Source organism: Malaya genurostris, chromosome 3 (assembly GCF_030247185.1).
Source record: "Malaya genurostris strain Urasoe2022 chromosome 3, Malgen_1.1, whole genome shotgun sequence".
Classification (NCBI taxonomy): Eukaryota; Metazoa; Arthropoda; class Insecta; order Diptera; family Culicidae; genus Malaya; species Malaya genurostris.
Genome location: NC_080572.1, coordinates 289929844 through 289950857, shown reverse-complemented (window position 1 = coordinate 289950857; position 21014 = coordinate 289929844). Strand labels below are relative to the sequence as shown.

General features: G+C 37.3%; 1 protein-coding gene across 1 annotated transcript in view; it reads right to left on the bottom strand.

The window, feature by feature from the left end:
• Nucleotides 1-19404, bottom strand: part of LOC131439421 (mucin-2) — a 60936-nt gene extending 41532 nt beyond the window's left edge. Inside the window, exon 1 of the mRNA XM_058610408.1 lies at nt 18519-19404. The gene's annotated coding sequence lies outside the window, so the exon portion shown is untranslated. The remainder of the gene's footprint in view (nt 1-18518) is intronic.
• Between the last annotated feature and the right edge of the window lie 1610 nt (nt 19405-21014).

Here is a 21014-nt window from a genome sequence, read left to right as displayed (position 1 = left end):
AGATGTCCCCTTCAAATTACGGTTTTACAGCATAACAAAAAAACGTTAATCACCGTATGTCCGGAACAGTATCCCGCACCGTAGTTTAAAGCAGCTGTAATAGTAAGCTTTTGATTTGATTTGATTGATTGTTTTGTGTTAAGAAAGATTCACTTTCAGTGAGATTTGTAAGAAGAACCAATACTTCCACGGGCGAAGTGATAAGAAAGTTGAAAGAAAACAGATTACATTTAACCAATACACTGAATCAGTGTTTCATAAGAATCACGAAGGGTCTCATGATGAGATAATCAAGTGCACATAAGTTCCTATCTCATGTCCTCCCGTGTGTTCATGACGATACTTGTTTATAGTCACCAGTGGTTCAGGTTTTCAGTCCTATTATTTACAAGATGTGTTTTTTTATTCAATAGTAACATATTTGAAGGCACACTGCTTAAGCTCTTAGATGCCAAGGGCATTTTCTTATTTTAAATTATAACTAACTTAAAACTAGCGTATTATTCCGGTCGCAATGGTCGATTCTGGCAGATTCAGTCTGCAGCTGGCGATCGGCAATGGTCAGTGGATTAAATATGACATTAGTGTCCTCCAGATGACGATTATACGTTTCAATGGGTCCGCGGAAAACACCCCCAGGTCACAGAGACCCAGCGGGTGGCCCGCATGTTGTTCATCGACTGAAGCAGTTTTCCGGTGGGCGATGATCAAGATGTGGTTATCACCATTTGCTTCCGGAATTCAGTAATCACTGAAAATATTTAAACTTCTTTTGTAGTCGACTACAGATTACTCGAACATTTCAACCTGTGGACAAAAAACTTGTATCGTAAGAGAATAAAGACAAACGACCAGGGTTGCCATATTTAAATCTGTATTTTTTAGCAGAAATAGCTGTCAATCTGTATTGGCTTTCAAACGCCAAACTCAAAACAACTCAGCGCCTTCTATGTTTCACTTTATGAACCAAGAAAACGATGATGTTAGCTAATTATAGAGTAATAAAGGAATCGAGCATTAACTGCGGAAAACATTACAAGGAGAGGGAGGTTTGGGGGTTTTAAACACCCCCCCTTCCATGGAAGATTTTTCAACATTAAGTTCCCTGAACAATAGAGTACTTATTATATAAAAGTGAAAATAACTTAACTTCTCTTTCAAATTTTTGCGCCTTCTCCGCCTTCTAAAACCCCCTCCCCCTTCTCCCTTGAATCAACCCCCCCCCCTTTGAATCCCCTCTTTAACCCACACCTTGAATGATTCCGGTGCACGAGCATCCTTAAACAACCTTTCGGAATGGGTAAAACTTTCTCATTCGTAAAACTTTTGCGTAAAAAATAAACCTTCATCTTCTGTAATATTGAACTAAGGAGTGTATCGAAAAGTAGTTAGCAACATTGATTATTGAATAAAAAAGCGAAAAAAAAAACATATTTTGACATCTGTTTTCGATATATTGTAGAAAAATTACATTTTTATTAATTTCATTGATTAAATTGAAGGAAATCCTAGTTTCTGTGAACGCTTGCACTTTGAACTTGACATTCTTCATTGAATTCTGCACAGTTACTTTTGTGACTTTCCTGGTGGCAGCTGTCTAGTTTTTTTAACTCCTGCATGTTTGTTTTTGGACACTGTACCTTTCTTCCGAAAGTGCCGCTTGACAATTACCCAATACCTTTCAATTGGCCGAAGACCCGGGCAGTTCGGTGGGTTGATGTCCTTTTCCACGAATTGTACACTGAACATTTCTATGTATTTTCATTCGTTTATTTTGTTTATTTTGGGGAGCAGGGAAAAGCCCGATGGAGATGAAATTTGGCAACCTCTCTCTCCAGCAGGCATAAAACCTCCTCATCTATTATATCAACAGATAACAAAGATCCAACAGATACAATAAGGCTTAACATTAACAATAAAGACTAACAATTAAAACTAAACCTATAATACTATAACTAGTTGATGGCACCAATCATTACAGGGCAGCAATAGTGTTCTTGCTTAAACGGCCAGAGAGAGAAGAGATAAATGGTAAGTAAGGAAGGGCGAGCGGGTTAGTATTTGCAAGCGAATCTGATTAGTTCCAATAGAAATACAGAAGACGAAGAAAATGAGAGGAAAAGCGAAAGGGTTAGTATCAGCGAACGAATCTAATTAGTTTCTAACGGTGATGAAGGATAGACCTAGCGATGGTTGAACAAAAGTACAAACGGTTACAAACTTTAACCATATTTCGAGATAGATGAAAGTCGAAAATATTGGAGCAGCTTTTGAATGTTCTACACATACTGGAAAAAGGTTCATTGTAACCATAATTTGTTCGTGCAATGGGTAAACTCATGAAGCGATGAAAGCGTAGATTACGTCGATGAATGTCCAGATTAACCAACTGCAATCAAGCTCGGGATCGATATACGTGATTGCAATAAATTCATAAAATAGGGGCCATCGGGGCTAAATCGGAAACTTTTTAGACATTGAAACCCATGCTGTAGCATAGGAATGTGAACTGATATGTTGGATTCATATTTATGAAGAAATCGTAAAAGGAAATATGAGACTCGAAAAGGTGAGGTTGAGTGGTGTTTTCCAATCTGTGAAATTTTTAGTTTTCGTCAATGGATTTAGATGGATCATTGGTAAATTAAGATCGCAGTTTCTTTCATTCGTCTATTTACACATGTTGTATCACCCGAATCAAATCTGTATCAGGGATGCCAGGTCGATTTTTCAAAAAATCTGTGATGGAGCCAAATACCAGTCTGTGAAAATCTGTGCACATTTCCCGTTCCATAATAGCTGATCGGAATCATTTTGGTGAGCAAAAAAATGGTTTTCCTACCAACCTTTACCTGACCTTTTTACTGTACTTTTTAGATCGATTTCGAAAATCTGTGATTAATTTCAGAATCTGTGAAAATCTGTGATTATTTTCCATAATCTGTGAAAATCTGTGCCATTTTTTAAAATCTGTGCAGAAAGTTGAAAATCTGTGAAACACAGATTAGTCTGTGAACCTGGCATCCCTGATCGGTAAGTGAACTGATAGTTCCACCAAAAACAAACAATAATACCGTTCATTATCCAGTTCGGACTTCAGTGGTGCTACACTATGCAGTGTACCGCATAGTGCAAAACGTGTCCACCGAAATTTTTCTGAGTGTTCCGTAGTATTATTTGTATTTGATGTTAACGTTCTCGGAATATTTAGACATAAAATTCAAAGAACTCTGGGCATCACAAATTGAGTCTCTCGAAACGAGTGTTCTTGAAACCGATTCGTGGATACGGATGTGGCGCATTAAAACGGTGCACAAAAATTGTGCAAATTTACGTATTCTAAGACCACCATAAATTAGCGACAAATGTTTCATATATTCTGATATATTTTTAAGAGCTGAAACCAGTGTTGGCATTATCACTCTAAAAACCTTCTTAATTCTCCTAGTGGTGTAATGATGCCTTTCTCATATTACTTATATTTCCAAAAACATCACTTGAAGATTCTGTCAAGATTTTTTTTTTCAAACTTGAATAAAATCGAAAACTTTCTTTGGGTATAAACCACCATAACCTATTCAATTTGTGAACAGTTATGTAAGGTAATATAGATTTAAATGTGGTAACCCTGCACGCCATACAAAATTGAACAAAGCACGCTGTGTTCTAGGCGATGGCGGTTTCTTCTTCCGTACCAGCACGTACCAATGCGTGCCGGTTTTGCATAATTTTGTATGACAGTTAGCAAATTTCGATACTCATCGCCCTATAATTTTGGAACCGGAAGGCGGATCTGGACGAAATTGCATAGTATCAGACCCTGTCAGCTTGGAGCGATCTCAAACTTCAGTTCAGCAACGCCATCGCACGGCGTCTCATTCAACATGTCATGTCAATTGTATGGGTGCGCAGCCCTGCTATTTTGGCGCGTACGAATTTGACATTTCTCTCCCCTACTTCTATGTATGAGATTCGATGCGGACTCACCTGAGGGCGACATGCTCGCAAAAAAGGATGTTGCCAATTATTTGTTCGGGAAATGTGAGAGCTGGATATCTTGTCAATATGATGTCTTTGAGAGTATCTTTCAAGACACTGAGAGCTTCAATTTGAGAAATCAATGTGAGTTCGGTTTCGGAACTTTCCTTAACACCGGTGCGTTCGGAAGCAAAAACCGGAGACTAGTAGTCCTAAAGTAGATTTATATATCTACTGACTTACAAGATCTGCACACTAAAGGAATTTATCAGTAAGTATTCGGGAACTTTTTAAAAATTTTCAAGGCCTTTCATTTGTATCTTATACCGTTTTCGTTTTAGAACCTACACGCGGGCGACTCTGACTCCGAGTAAAACGAACACGTGGTACGCGCCCTAAACAACAACTCATATAAAAAAGAAAAAAATAAACAAACTTGCATGGATGCGTGGTGCGACCCGAGAAAATTTTCAGAGCGAAACTACGCGATTTGAGTCCGATCTAAGTTGCTAAAACAAACTCATCAAAAGTTGTTTTGGCGACTCTGAGTCAGCTCTCGGGCTGCTCTGATCAATAAACGAAAACGGTTTTAGTTTGTGAAAATCGATTGAGAAATTTTCAGAAAATTTAGTTGCGCATTTTCTCATAGATTTGCACATATTGCCTTTTAATTCCGGAACCGGAAGTCGGATAAAGATAAAATTCAATTGCTATACGACCTTCAATTTGAATCTGAGTTTGTGAAAACCTATTCAGCAATATCTGTGAAAATTGAGTGACATTATTTGTCACATACACACGCATCATACATACAAAGACATTTTGTTACCTCAACGAACTGAGTCGAATGGTATACGACACTAGGCTCTCCGGGCCTCCGTTCAAAAGTCGGTTTTCACAGTGGTTGCATAGCTTTTCTATATGAGAGAAGCAAAAATGAAAAATCAGCTATCATCACCGATAATAATCGTCGGTGGTTATCATCGATCATTATAATGAACATGGTTTGATTTTCTAAGATTGTTATTAGAGCAGCATTATCGCCTAGTCAAATATCGCTGCTGAGTATGATCTCATTCCTATCAATATCACTACAGTCATGTTCATTAAATTCACATATGATTATGAATGATCACTCTCACGTTTATCAGGCATAAAGCGATTTTCAGTTTGCTTGATTCCAGTATTGATTTACTGTCATGGACTATTTAGATTGAATCCAATTAAACGCTATTTAGCACGAATTTGATTTATAGAAGTAACAGGAGTGCAGCGTTTTGTACAGTGTTTGAACCAGCCCTCTGCTGAGAAGCTATGTTGGCTACGATAGTTTAAACGTTTTTTTTTGTGTTCACTCCTGCACTCCTGTTACTTCTCTGTATGAATTTCAAGTAAATAGTGTTAATATATTTGAAACTGCTGCTTGAAACATGTTTGTGATGTCATTATAATTGCTTTCTTCGAGTGATCATAATCATCGTTGATTTTGCGGATAGTGGTAATTAATAGCTAAAATCGGGCATTATTTTTTTTTCAGCGATTTCCAGATTCAAGTATTTCCTTTAAAATTACGAACGAATTATCTTTTAATGAATTGTGTCATATAAGAATTTGTGTCATCTGTAAACTTCACAATTTTTTGCTGAGTGCTTAAAATTTAAAGGAAATCTAATAATACCGTTTCATCATACATAAATTTCAAAAATACGTAGCAATCATTTCGAACGTCTTCATATTCACAAGGATTGAGAAAGGTTAAGAAGAGAAAAAAAGACCTCGCTTACTTAACAGAAGGACAACGACTCATCAGACTCTTTTACAGGTGTCGCGGAGTTGTACGGTGGCTGTTGGGTCACGACTATTGAATCACATTTCTTGTAGAAGTTTCCTTAACCATTAAACATACGTTTGATTGAAAAGGAACAAGGGATTTTATTTTTATGCGTTTTAAACTTTGGGAACCAGCGTTGGACACATGAAACCTAGAACCAAAGTGTCTGTTAGTAAACTTTATTTTAAGCTTCTATCATTCGAGAACTTTAGTCATCCCACATGAATCCAACCCATTCTAATCCAAACTACCAGAAATTACGAGCGATTTCTGCGTGACGGACGGATGTGAATAATTTCAAGGCCACACAGGCTTATTGTGTTTTTCTCGATCGGTGTTCTCGATCCAGTTTCTTCGGACCTCGTCAGCAGCCGGTTACCGGGGTGGGGGCGGAGGTTTTCGGCCGCAACCGGTGGGAAACGTGATCCACTTGTTATTGCTTTGTTTGCTAGCTGTCTGTTGGCCTGGCGGATTGGATTGAATTCCAGTTGAGGTAAATGGTTGATACACAGAAAATGAAAGTGAAAACATGCGGCGGCGGCGGTGCGACGGACGGCAAACGATGAACGATGCTAGATTGTCTCACACGCCGATAGTTAAATGAATCGGCTTTGGGGGGTTGAGTGCGCAGATTGCTACGTTAATTCAATTCCCATTCACCGGTGTGGGTGGGTGGATGGGTGGATGGTTGAGGTACGTTAGGCAGGAGATATATTCATAATAAAAAAAAACTAAATCCAGCCGCTGTCATCCAGCGATTGTCTGCCGGCTGGTGGTGAAATATAAGCAATTATTTTAATTTATTTACCATGTGGGCTACGCATGGCTACATCGCTAAGTTTTGCAGAGTGAGGCACTTATGCGTATAATCATATCAGAGAGCTAAGAAACCATTACCCCACAGGTCCGGAAAACGAGCTCAAAACGAAAATGACAAGCTCCGAAGCTCCGTCCATCCACCGAAGAGACACATTGTCCAATTGGCAATTAGTTTAAAGCCGTTTTCAGTCGTTGCGATCGATGGAAACGGAATTTGCAAAGTCAGCAATCGGAAAACACGATGATGAGGCCCCCGTGGCAGCTGCGATTATTGAAGCGTTAAAAAAATTCCTTTTTCGAAACCTATTACTTAGCGCAGAGGCAGAAGGTAAAACGAAACGAAACGAAACGAAATCAAATGTTGACGACCTCTCTGTGTTGGGTTTGTGTCTCTGCCACGCAATGTCATGCCACAGCCCTGGAAACCGGTGAAACGGAACGGTAATAAAAGGGTTTTTTGGTTTGTCTAATAGTCTTCGGGTACAGCAGAAACAAACGAAATTTCGTGATATAATGTCGAAAATTCAATCTCGTTATGTTTCAATTATGATCGAATTAGGGAAGGAATGGGCAGCAATGCGGAACACACTTCACGCAACTCGTTCGGTGGTTGGTCGATGGAAATTCAACCAACCCGCGTGTGGAACTGAATTTTTCTCACGTCGTTTGCGAGTGCGCCGAATATTAAACAGTTTCCGATCGATTCGTGCGGTCCGAAATTCAGGTCAAGGTCCGTGTCGTGTTTAGTTGCGCCTCGGAAAACAGGAATATATTACAAGTGTCAGCTCATTATTCAGACACTAAGTCGAGTTGATCCATCGTGGATGTTGTAGGCTGACGCAATAATTGGAATATTCCAACATCGTCTGATTGAACATGAGCTCTTAAGGTGAAATGTAGCGGAATGCGAAAATCGCGTTTTTGATCAATTATTCAAAAATTAGACCGATTTTCGAAAAACCAAAAACACTTAAGTTTTCGAAATCAAATTTATCATAACTAAGTATTCTTAGAATTTTGAAATTTTGCTTTGGCGAGCCGTAATTGGTTTTTGAAATGTATAAACGGTTACTGTTCCGTTCCACGGGGATGATTTTAGAACTGAAAAGTAGTGTTTGTAGCAGAATTTCACGAAGGATCTGAAAATGTAACTCAAAATTTTAAAATTTTAGCTAAAACAAGCGAAAATTGAAAAAAGTTTACATAAACTTTTTTGCATTTTTTTTTATTGCTTGCGCGCTGCTGTTTCGTATTGAGGTGGTGTGAGAAATGCACGGTGGACTCGGTGGCATTATATCGTGAGAAAAAATTACATATAAAATAATGACGCGAATTTATGCAGCATTGGGTTTTGTGTTGAAATAAAAACGAGGTGAATACAATAAAATGGGTATTGTAAGAAATCGTTTATTTTCTAAGTAACTGTCATTTATAATGCTAATAATGTCGAATTCTGTTGAGTTCAATGCTTTGCAAGGTCTTGGTATTACATTTATTGTTGAATATGACCATTTGTTTCAACAGACTTCGCAGACAAGGAGTGGCGGAACCGTATTGGAAAAATACTGAATCCACACCAGGAAAATGTCTGGGTGTGGAAGTCTTGGAATTACATTCCTTTTGAGAAATTTGGCCTTTCTGTTTTAACAGACTTCGCAGTCGACTCATAGCATAACTTCGATTACATGGCTAGTGCTACGATCCTATTGACACCATAGAAATAATACTTTCTACTTATTAGAAGATGATAATAAAAGTCAATTAGAATGGAATATATTGGCATTGAATGTATTCGATAAATAAATTCAACCGCGCTCTATCATGCGCGTCAAGTAAATACTTTTACGTAAATTCCACCTCATCGGCAGGAAGGGCCTGGTGAACGACTGGCAAAATACTTGAATGTTATCTCAACTTCAATCGTTCTTTTGAAAGAGAATCCATGCTTGCTACTAAACTCAGGCATATACATGGTTAGCAAGTTGGTCAATACATATACATATATCCTCATGTTAGTCATTCATAATTACTCATGATTTATAACTCTAGTATAAGAGTAATCACTAACAATAACGATTGAATTAGCATATATTCAAAGGGTGAAGGTTTCAAAAATCCATTACGTCCCGTCTTTTTTACAAGCCAATATAACGAGAGGTAAACCCACTGCGCTCAATCATTGAAAAAAGTTCTTGTTTCTATGTGTCCGTTTTTCTTGGTATGCTTTGTGCGACGGTTCGTTCAACTGAAGCGGATAAAATTTTGCGCGCATTTTATGACGCTACATTTCACCTTAACTGATTTGTTCGTTTATGGTTTTCGGAAAGATAATTCTTTCTCATATAAATCATATTCGCATGTACATTACTGTGGTATTCTATTCAAAATGTTTCTCTTCGATTCTTGAAAGAAACCAAAGAGATTGTTTGTGCATTAACTAGTATAGCCTTACATAATGAAACAGTTCTTAGATCGGTTAGGCCTAGAGATGGGCAAAACAGTTCATTTTAAAGAACCGTTCAGTGATGCAGAGTTCTGTTGAAAGAACTAGTTCTCCAGAGCCGTTCATTCGTTCTTTTCATAGTTGTTTTGTTTGTTTAAAGACTGAACGAGAACTCACTTGTGTAAGCTTAAGCGAGGAAAAAAAGGTCCCTCGAAATAGAACTGAGGTTTCGTGACGAAACTTTCTTATTTGTACCGTTCTTGAAAAAAGGTTGAGCGAGCTTAAAAAACAAAAAAAAAGATCCCTCGACTTTGAACTGAGGAACTACCGTTCTCGAAAAAAGAACTATAGCTCGTTCATTCTTTCAAAAGAACTAATTCTTTTGAACCGTTCGCGAACGAATTGCCCATCTCTAGTTAGGCCATCCATGAGAAAACGAAGTGAGTTCCACTGTCAGGGCCGGTGAAACATGTTAAGCCCAGGTGGGTAGTTTTTCGATTTTTTAATAATATTTTGTTTCGTTATTAATCTGCATGAAACGTGAAAATACGAAGTTTGAAGCGTTTTCGGTATTTTGTTTCAAAACGGAATTGCACATTTAAGGATTAAATACGCCATGAAATTACTGTGGGGTTATTCGAACTGTTGACATAGGACTTCCCAACTAGATTCAAAATCACTGCCAATATTTGTTTTGAGTAGTAGTGCAGTGGCCTTGTCTTGTTCCGTGTAAACTTATTTGTGTGTGCGAACTTTCGAAATTAATTCTTCGAGAATTTTAGTTACTCTGACCGTTAAGTTCGTTGGGGCTGATGATAGAAGGTGCTGAATTCGCGCATGTCATTCTGCCGATTTTCGATCAAAATATGTCTCGTGCGAAGCAAACGGCGCATAAAACAAATCCATAAACAGTCCAGTCGCTGATGTGCATAACACATTGCTCAAAAAGTCCCAAGACTAACCCAAATGTCAAACTTGCCTCATTTTTCGAAAGAACTAACCTTCAGATGTCAAATTTTCACCTTGATCTCACCGTGGTGTTACTTGTTCACTTATGAAAAAATGGAAATAACGAGTTCTGTATGCTGATAAAGCAACGGTTTGAGAGGTGTTACCCGCACTCGGATCCATTGAAAATAAAGATTTGTGTGTATTCTGATTTCAAACGGGACCAAATGATGCAATCGTTAGAAAAAGTCAAGCAAGTTTTGACAATCGCGATGAATGAACGCAAAATTGAAGTTCGTAAAATTAAATATGGTGAAATGGTTAGGACATTAACTGGAAGCGCTATTATGATCTTACGCGAAAATCTGGGCATATGAAAGGTTTTTTTTCCAATCGAACAAAATCAACAACGCATTAACGATCCAGAGAGCTGTAAAAAGGATTTTCTTCGTTTGTATGAAACTGTGAACGAAACTTGGATCCACCATTTTTCTCCGGAGTCATATTAGCATTCATACGGAGAAAGTCGTCCGAAAATGTAACAGGTAGCTGGAACAATCATGGCGTCAGTTTTCAGAAAATGAAAGCAGCATCTAAAGTGATTATTACATTGAATTATTGATGCGTTTGTAATGCGACATCGAAAAAACTATTTTTAACCAAGACAGTGCTCCGTGCCACAAGTCAATGAATATAATGACCAAATTGAACGGATTGGTCTTCGTTCTGTTTCCTCACCCACCATATTCTCAATAACCTAGCCCCCAGCGACTACTTGTCCTACGAAGGCCCAGCGGGTGGTCCGCATGCTGGTCATCAACTGGAGCGGTCTTCCGTGGGCGGTGATGGTGATGTTATGGAAGAGAAACGTACTCATTGAAGAGCAGAAATCTTCTGAAAACCGGGGAAATCCTGATAAAATGTTTTGGGAAACACGAAAAATTAGACATTGAAGTTTGAATCACCAATTATCTAAAATATTTAGATTCATCTACTCGAATCGTCGCGTAAAAATATATCCAAGCAGTATGTGTAATGATATCGAAAATCAGTTGAAAAATAGTTGAGATGTAAATGTTCAAACCACAGTTTGTACAGTTTTATTTCCTGTATTTTGAACTTGCACCTCGGTGTAGCAAACAAGGACGTAGCCCTACGTCAAAAGATTTTGAGTAATTATATTTTTTTATCGGTACTTTCCAATACACGAGTAATTCATTGATCAGATGCTTAAGCTCGTCTCCTCTGGTTGGAAAAAAGTAAAAGTTGAGTTACTAAAAGATTTCTATTTACTCAAATGATCCTTGTCACATCTTACCATTCTGCTGTATATATTGACACCAATACTCTACTAGCTGAGTACTAGGGTTCTAAAATTTTGATTTTATTTATTATTCCGAGTTACATTACAAATATTCTTATTGTTATAAATAATACTTATTCTTAAACCTTCGATATTCATGAATTATACTTATATTACCATTGTTTTTCGTTAGATATTTCAGGTGGTTAATTAGCTACCTTTGGAATTTTCAGGTGGGTAGTACTACCCACCGTACCCACCTCTTTCACCGGCCCTGACTGTAGTAGGCAGTTCCGGCACCGGAACCCGGGCAAAATTGCTCAATATCGTTCATACTGTAACTTGATATTGTTACAAACATAAACAATCAATGTCATGGTTACGACGCTTCTAGCAATCAGACGCTTGTAGTTTTGCTTCAGAAAACTGAAACTAACAGTAAACCGAGCTCATCGATGGGTCCTTTTCAAATGATGCATAAGAGATCGCAGACCACCCTATCTTGAGGTTGAAAAATGAACCAATCAGTTCATTCTGCCTAGAATTGCAATTTAAGAAGAGCGAAAATCTTAGTCTAAAACTCTTCTGGTTTCCTTAAAACTGAAAAATTATTTCAGTTCCAGCGAGAAAAATTATTTCAGTTCCAGCTTACTTACACTAACACATTTGATTAGCAACAAACACATTCCTACATGGATTTCCTCTTACAGAAATCATTGCGATATAAAGATTTACGTACCTTCTATAAGTAAACCTTTAATTTAACACGCGAAAGGCAATGGATAAGGAAGGTTGTCGTAAAACTATTTATTTTCCCGGAAAACTGCTTTATTTTGGGTAGCGCATTGAAGTAGTGTTGCTAACTTTTTTTTATTAGGGAATTAAAATCTACATTCATAAAATGTAAGCAATTTTCCATCAAACGTTGGTGAAAAATGGATCGAAACTTATATATCATCCAAAAAGTCAGGCTTAAATTTAATTTGAGAATAAATTATTGATAAAAAAGATTGTATGAAACTCAAACTGGTAGCACTGCATACATGAACGTACCTAATAAAATGTACGTAATACACAAATTACCAGCACAAGTTAACTTGGTTTAGTCTTGTTCCTTAAGCAAATTATTAAAGATTTTTATTTTGTTTACTTTTTGACAATTAACAATATTAGAAAAGATCTAAGTGGAACTCGATGCAATTTTTTTAGGCCTTTTCAAAGTTAGTTTTAATTATTGAAAATCCGAGAAATTATCAAAAGTTCAACACATATTTGAAAAATGGAAAAATGTTTTCTAAACAAAATATGATGATGTATTGTAAAAGTACAAACCTTTACAAAGAGATTCCATGTTTAAACGTGCCAATAAATTGAGTTATCTCGAAGCAACACGATTTTGAGGATAAGATGTTGATCGTGCGACGCTAACTGCAAAAGTGAGTTACAGAAATAGCAGACGCGTGACGCCCTCCGTTTTTTAACCAATCATGGTTTCAGCACGGCTGTAGTGAAAATGAGTCACTCGAATAGTACTCAGAATATTCTCACTGGAAAATAAATTGTATTAGAAATATATTTTCCTACAAGTATTGCTGCATTAAGTTGCATATTTTGCTTCGGCACACGGTTTTCTAGGTAAAAATTCTGGCAAATGTTGAATAATTTTGCCAGAACAGAATAAACCTCTGCATTACTCTCTACAAAATTATGGGATTTTATACTTTCTACAATTATTCCAATCAAAGTATGAATATAAAAATAACTCGAAACAAGTTATGATTAGAAAACTAATTTTAAGGAGGTTGCCATTAAAAACGCTTTGTATATCAGAAATGGTGCGACCTAGACTTTTTGTATATTTGACAAAGTAAATTATTTTCAATAGTTCCTAAACTTTGTAGAAAAAAAATTTCTATCTCTTCAGAAAAAAAACGTGTTTAATCCACTTAGCAGTGAGATGATACCTTTTTTTATCAATTCGCATGTGTTTTTTGCATGAATATTCTTCGGTGTTTCAGTTTTCATGACATTATTCTAATGTCCGTCATTTTAAGTGTCAATTTGAGATTTTTGTTTTTTTTTTCAAGTAAGACGCATTAGGTTGTTATGTTCTGTATGATGATGATGGATTTTTAATAATTTGTTTAGTTAAAAAAAAATGAGTTGTCTACAAAAGTATGAGCCTCGCGCGCGCAAAGCAGGTAGAGGCAATCTGGAAATTGAATATGACTGAAACTGGATATGTTCTCTTTTATTTTTGAGAGCTTTAGCATTCTACGTGTCGAGATCGAATATTAACTTTGTAAGATTTGATGAATTGTTTATTGATTATATTTCGGAAATAATAGGGATCGGAAGTTGTTGATGGAATTGGGCTTGGCTCTGTTCATCCGCAGTCTCGTTACTCCATCGTAGCTGATGTGTGTAGCGATGAACTGGTCCGGCGGGAAGGGCCAGGTGAATTACTGTCTGATACTGACAAAGATATCGGGTTCGATTCCTGATTTGTTCAAGGATCTTCCCGGGTTGGAAATTTTCTTGAATGACCCTGGATAGTAAATCGGAAATATTTGAATGTTTTCTTGTTCTCAGTTGTACTTTAGAAGGAGAATCTATACCTGCTGGATTAACCAGATCGTTTTATATTTAGTTAACTGGTTAAAATATGTGATGCAATATTTATTATCATTTAGATAAATCGTCCAGCTCACACCTTTGTAGGGGTATGAGGCGGGACCATCATCATCATTTTAATCACTCATTACTCTGTAATGTCGAAACTGCAAATCGGATCGAATTTGAATCTAAAAGTGTAACAATCGATTAAACATTCCATGATATGTCGAAGTAATTTCCACTTTAGGTTTTAGAGTAATTTAAGGTACTTCCAGAGCCGGTATTCAGAAACCAGCATAACCCAAACCGATTCGTATGGCCATATGACGAATAAATTGCAATAGTTTTGAGTTCAACTTTAAAGCTTTTCGAGATTGTCATCTTCTATATCGCTTTGAATTTTAAAAATTCATCATCCTACAATTCCAGAATCGGAAGTCAGAATTGAATAAAATTGGATTTATTTTAATTTGAACTTTTGTTTCCGAAATTCGATTTGGCTTTTTTTGAGAAAACTATAGAGCTTTGAGAAATGATTCGATACTGGAACCGGAATTCAAAAATCGGTGTAGCTGAAGTCAAATAAATTCACCTGAGTAGCTGTATAGTTTACATTTGTTTCAAACTGTTTGAAAATCAGTGTAGAAATCTTTAAGAAATCGCAATGCGAATTAAATTTTTGGGTACCTTCCGAATCGAAAACTGAATACCGCTAAAACTGAAATAAGTTTATTTGGTTATCGACTATCCAAATCTACAAACCCGATAAACCTGATAAATTAATGTGAAATGGACATTTTTATACTTATCACCCTGTATCCCCTAAGCTGGAAGTTGGATCTGACTTTTATATGATCTTAAGACCTTTCATTTTAATTTTTTATGGTTCCTAGATTGCATTTGAATCTTACATCGGTTTAGCCATCTACGAGAAAAATGAGTTACACAATTTTAATTTCGTTTCATATATCATCCTGTAGTTCCGGACCCTGGGCTTTGGATGATGAGCTACAGGGTGCGTACCCCCGCTTGGTGGATGGGGGTGGGAGTCAATTTACACTTCGCGTATTGACAAAGTCTGACCATGCCGAGATCGATCGTTCGCTTATAAATGTAGAAGATGAAAATTATTGTGTTGTCTGGATCGATCACGGAGTGGACAGGACTAATAATGCTTGAAATTGACAATAGGTCATTAGGTGGTTTCGAGCATTCTTATGCCTGGAATTGGTCACCAATTTGAATTATTTTGATCCGGTTGGGATGAATATTATTTTATCATATCCGTCCTGAACTTGGTGAATTTAATTCTAAAAGGAGAACTATTGTTATCAGGAATAGGAGTAAATTGATATCTTATGAACCGTTTAGGAACTTTCAAACCTTTCCGATCCGGCTCGGTATCGGTAATGTTTACAAATTGCAATGATGACGAAACTGATTAATCAAGTGTGAATACACTCTCATATCGGGAAAGGTTTGAATGTACTTAGATTTCTCCAACTTGGACACAGATGTCACCTTCTAACTAAGAGTGTGAGATGTGTGTTTCTGGAAGAGAACGGTTCACTTGGACCATTTCATCCAATCACACCTAGTATTTCTTCACGAAATACATGTAGTTCTTGTTTACTGGATGCGTGCTCAACACTAGAAGGCCCAAAACTTAGTTTAGACCTAAATTTCTCAAAAGCAGTCAAAATGATTGAAAGAGAGAAAGTCAATAATATAAACTGTGACAGAATAAATAAAAACTAGTGCAGTATTCCTAAGTGCATATATCGTTAAATAAAGAATTAAAAAAGTTCACTGAATTTCAAGCAATCCTTCCATTGTTTACATACTGTGACTTTCCTGGGCAATCTAGTGTTAAATGCGCATCCTTACATTATATAATTTAACAAGCTTACTAACACCTGATTTTATTTTATTTTTATCACGAGGAACTATCAAAACAAAAGATTATAGACAAAAACGATATGGAGCGGAAAAATCCTAGGGTGCCACAGGAATACCAAAAGGAAATTGAAAACAAATCAAGAGCCCCAGTGAAACGACGAAAAATTGGTATATTAATGTAATAAATCTTTTGATGACATATTAACTTTTGGTAAGTCACAATATTTCTATTTTTATTATTACTTTTATTATTATCATTATTATTATTGTTGTTGTTATTGTAATATTATAAATATTTATTTCTTTATTCTTGATAAATTATCACATTGAGATATTAACAGGTTTCTCCGGCATAATAAAAAAGCGATGCAATGGGGAAAAGGAAATGTAACGTAACATCGACAAAGATAGAAACAATCAGAGCAGATTAGAATGGATAGTGGTAGTAGACCAAACATATCTACATCTATTTAGGAACTTTAAAGTAATAATCGTTTGTACCGCTTCAGACATAAAAGACTATATAGGAAAGCAGGGCCAAGACCGAAGCGGATACAAAGCGAAATTTTCTAAAGTCTCATCGATGAGGACATTTAAGTCACAGAAGCGGTTGGTAGGATGACAAAATACTAATACGATACAGACGCACGAATCAATGATTGACTGGTTACAGGGTGAAACACACACTTCCTACCCAAGTGACAAACTCTCTGGTGAACTTGCAATATAAGATATTCGAATCTTTCGTTGCAAATTGATAACCGTAAAGGAATCTGTCGCTTGGGTTACATGCTGGAGGGAACCTATCAATGATAGGCCGGTTTCCTCCTTCGTTACTAGTGTTCATTTGGGCTTCCATAGCCTAGTTCGTCCGGTATGAAAGTGCGGATCGTTGTAACCACCCCCCTTGGCCAGAGTAGCCCATAAAGTGAAAAAAAAAACATATCATCCTGTAGTTCCGGAACCAGAGATCGGAACCAAACATAATTCAGGAACCTTGTTTGGGAGTATACGACTTTTCATATGAATCTGAGTTTCTAGAAAACGGTTGAGTCATCTCCGAAAAAAATTGAGTGAAATTATTTGTCACACACGCATGTGCTGATCTCGACGAACTGATTCGAATGGTATATGGCTGTTATGTTCTTCCAGCATTTATTGCTGTAAATAGTTTAAATCAATATAATCATGCAATTGCTTTCAACTCGAAAATTCTGCCATCATCTGGTTTACATATGGCATATTCGAACGATTATGTTGCCAAAAACGAACCGTGCTAAAATCGGTCCGAGGCAAAATATCATGCTGTACACAGTCTTTCGGGTACTTAGAAACAAATGTATGTGACAGTATAAAAAATCGTGTTTTATGTTGCTCCCAAGCATTTCTCTGCCAGCCAGCGCTCAAAACTTCTACTGCTGGAATATGGGAAAAAGTCGCTTACACAAAAATATCGATATCTCCGTAAAAAATGAACGGACTTCAACAAACTAGGGCTTGTTTGAAAGCCATTACCGTGTGAAATCTAAGTCAAAAACTTATTTTGTTTACAAGGACAATTGTTACAGATATTGTCGAAAAACTGAAAATTTTGACATAAAACTTCGTATAACTCAAATCTCAGCCATCTCTGAGATCTCGACCTCTTTGTTGACAACACACATACAAATACGGACATTTGCTCAGTTCGTCGAGCTGAATTCATTGGTATATGACATTCGGCCCTCCGGCCCACGGAAAATTGTTCTAAAGTTTGAGCGAATTCTATACCTATTTGTTATACACGTGAAAGTATGGGATTAGAGGGATTGATAGTAACATAATTCGAAGCTTTTTGGAAAACAGAACTCAAGATGTCTCAGTCGATGGTCGATCAGTAAGCATTGGCGTACCACAGGGAGATAATATCGGAACCTTACTGTTCTTGCTATATATTACCGGTATATTCAAGAGTAATCTCTTTGACATTCCAAGGTTATTTGCGAAGGATACGGCCTTGTTTTATCCGAATGCCAATATTAATTCTATTATAATAAACATGAATAACGATTTGCTGATTTTACAAGAATATTTCTCTAGAAACCTGCTCCCTTTAAACCTACAAAAAACTGATCACCAAGGAAAGTTCTTCCCACTCTTCTCAACTTAATTTTTGAAAGCAATGTTATAGAAAGAGTGGAAGTTTTTAAATACTTGGGCATCCATCTGATTTCTACGTTGTTCTGGGAATATCAATCCAAGGAAATCGAAAAGAAAATCTCATTATTGTGTGGATTTTTGAAACGTGTGGAACATTTTCTATCACGCAAGACAATACTTCTGTTCTATTTTGCCCATATTTATTCTCGTTTGAATTATTTTAGTGTTGTTTGAGGTAGAGCCTGTAAGTCAACGTTGAAGAAATTGCAAATATTGCAAAATCGATGTATCAGAATAATAACCAAATCATGTAAAAAATCTTAAATCTTAACAATTTAAATTTGACTCATATCGCACTAAAAATACATTAAAAATAAAGAAAGTGAAACTCCATTCTATCTCCACTCCACCGTAGAACCTGCGACCATCAATTTGACAGATCAAACAGAGTGACAACCAGAAATGATAGAACAGAAAAAAGCCAAAAAGCTGACCGAAAGCATTCATCACGAAAGCGACCGGTGCCAGGAGCGCATACTCACCTAAATTATAGCTCTAATAAAAAACAATCCGAATTCTCGTGTTCGGTTTCCTCGGCTTAGGCAGGCAAACCCCCCGATTAGAAGGGAGGCCAATGCACTTGACTGTGACTTGGTATGTTTAGCCAATGACGGCGACGGCGGCGGCGGTGGCCAGTAAACAATAAAAGGAGCTTTTCTTCCAGTGCAATGTGCCGCGCGATGTGGCGTGGAGTTTTCGTTTTTCTCTTTTTTTTTTATTTTATGTTTTATGATACAGCACTTTCTTTAGATATTTTGCGCTCTCGCATCTCTTCCACTAATCACTATCACTGTTGGGCATGTTTGGACTTCTTTTCTAGCTTTTCCTTTCCCCGCGCGCGCGCGGACGTCAGCGTGTTGGTAGCCTTCACTTTTTACACTTTCAATCTTTTCCGCTTTCGGTTTGGTTTCTGTGACAGGTCGGAGATGTCAGTATTACCGCCTTTCGGACCGCACTGGGATTCTGTTTTGTTTTTTTTTTCGCCACCGCTGTTTTTGCACACTTTGAACCCCGTCAACGACACTCGACACTTGACACCAGGAGCCCAGCAGGACGACAGCCACCAGCTTCTTCGACTCCGAGAAACATGCGACCGAAATCTAGTAATATATCTGCCAATAATCTGACTTCTGCAAAACACAGGTGCGCTACGGTTGATGGCCAAAGAGGATTGTGAGGACCGTGAGGTGAGACAGACTGACTGGAATGGTTCGATGGATGTGTCTCGCAGCGCGTCTGAATCGAGACTGACTGGAATCCGTTGCGGCAAAAAGAAAGGGGCTTCGGTGTGTTTTGCCCACTTGAGGAGTTGTGGTACCGTGCTGAGCTGAGCTGAAACTGAAGCTGAGACTTGAACTGGTGGCGGTGCAGCGAGCGCGCGCGCAAATTGAATGAGGCTGCCGGTTGTAGTCCATAGATTAAATTCATTGCATCTCGCGGGTTTGCGTTCCTACTCCAGGTTCTTCAGGTTTTTGGAAGGTAGCGTGGTTAGTGGGTGACTTTGGGATTAATTTATATGCGTTTTTTTTTGCTGATTTATGAGTCTGTGTCCGAGGAAGTTGGTCCGAATCACACACACACCTTCCAGGGTTGAGCAATCGTGATTGGTGCAGCGAAGAAACGTATCATAATGATGACGCAATCTTATTCTTATTGGGGTTTTGAATTGAAAATTATAGCTTTTTACATGTTCGGGGTAAAATCTGCGCCATGTAATAATGATCAGTGAATTTGACAATTGGAACACGAAGCGTTTTGGCAGAGCCTGACCTACACTGTTTGATGCAAATTGCAATGATTACACCTAATGTGCATAATTTACATTCAAATGAAGTTTCCAGGGCAAATAGTAGTGTGTTATTTTCTTCTAGCAATGTCATTAGAGATACGACCGGTCTAAAAATGAGTCCAATGTACTTTAGAATGATTCATTAATATCATTGATTGAGAAATGGTATTGAATCTGTGGAGAAAAAAATCACTGAAAATCTCTTAAGACAAGAGCGGATAAAATAGCAATAGCACTGAGAAAATATTGCTATGTCCTAGGGGTCGTTTATTAATCATGCGCTTAAAAGATTTTTCACGAACAAACGATACATACATTTTCGAATTGAAAAAAAAACTGTGCGAGATGTTTCTAGCAAGACAATAAATTCGGCGAAGTAGCATTCGTTAAAATGGATCCATCTGGTGAAATGATTTTCAAAGAGATGACTTATGCTGCAATGAACTGTTGATTTTCGCAAGAACAAATAGATTAATAATCAAATCGCATCCTAGAAGGCCATGCAGCCGATGCCATTCTATGGACCTAAACATGTCACAGGTTCTGGGAGAGTCGCGAGATAGAAGCTCGTGAGCGCGCTATTTACTTACATCTCTTGTAAACAGAGATGCCAGGTTATTTTTTCAAAAAACTCACAGTGCAAAATCTGTGCAAATTGAACACTTTTTGGGTCTCATTGCCAGTCTGTGATCGATTTCAGAAATCTGTGAAAATCTGTGTCATTTTTATAATTTGTGCAGAAAATTCAAAATCTGTGAAATAATCAATTCACATTAATCTGTGAACCTGGCATCTCTGCTAGTGAATGTAAAAACCAGTGTTGGAAAAATCGAAGATTCGAAAATCGAAAATTTTCACAAGAGATTTTCAAACAAAAGAATCATTAATCAGACAACTCACTGAAGAGAGTTCACTACTTACATGGCAAAATTTCACTTGTGAAAAGTTTACTAGCGAACGTTCATCATTTGATAAAAAAAAGTTCGCGCATTGAATATATCTGATGTGAGTCGCGAACAGAAAATTTTTGGGGAATGAATTTACTTAGCCGTTATATCTCAACCCCTTGCAAAATACATGATGAATAAATGCACCGATGAAGAAAAACTAAATCTTTAGGAAATATTTCCCAATATACTTGAATTTCACACGCAGAAGTAACAGAAGCGCAGGTTATCACAGCGCAAAT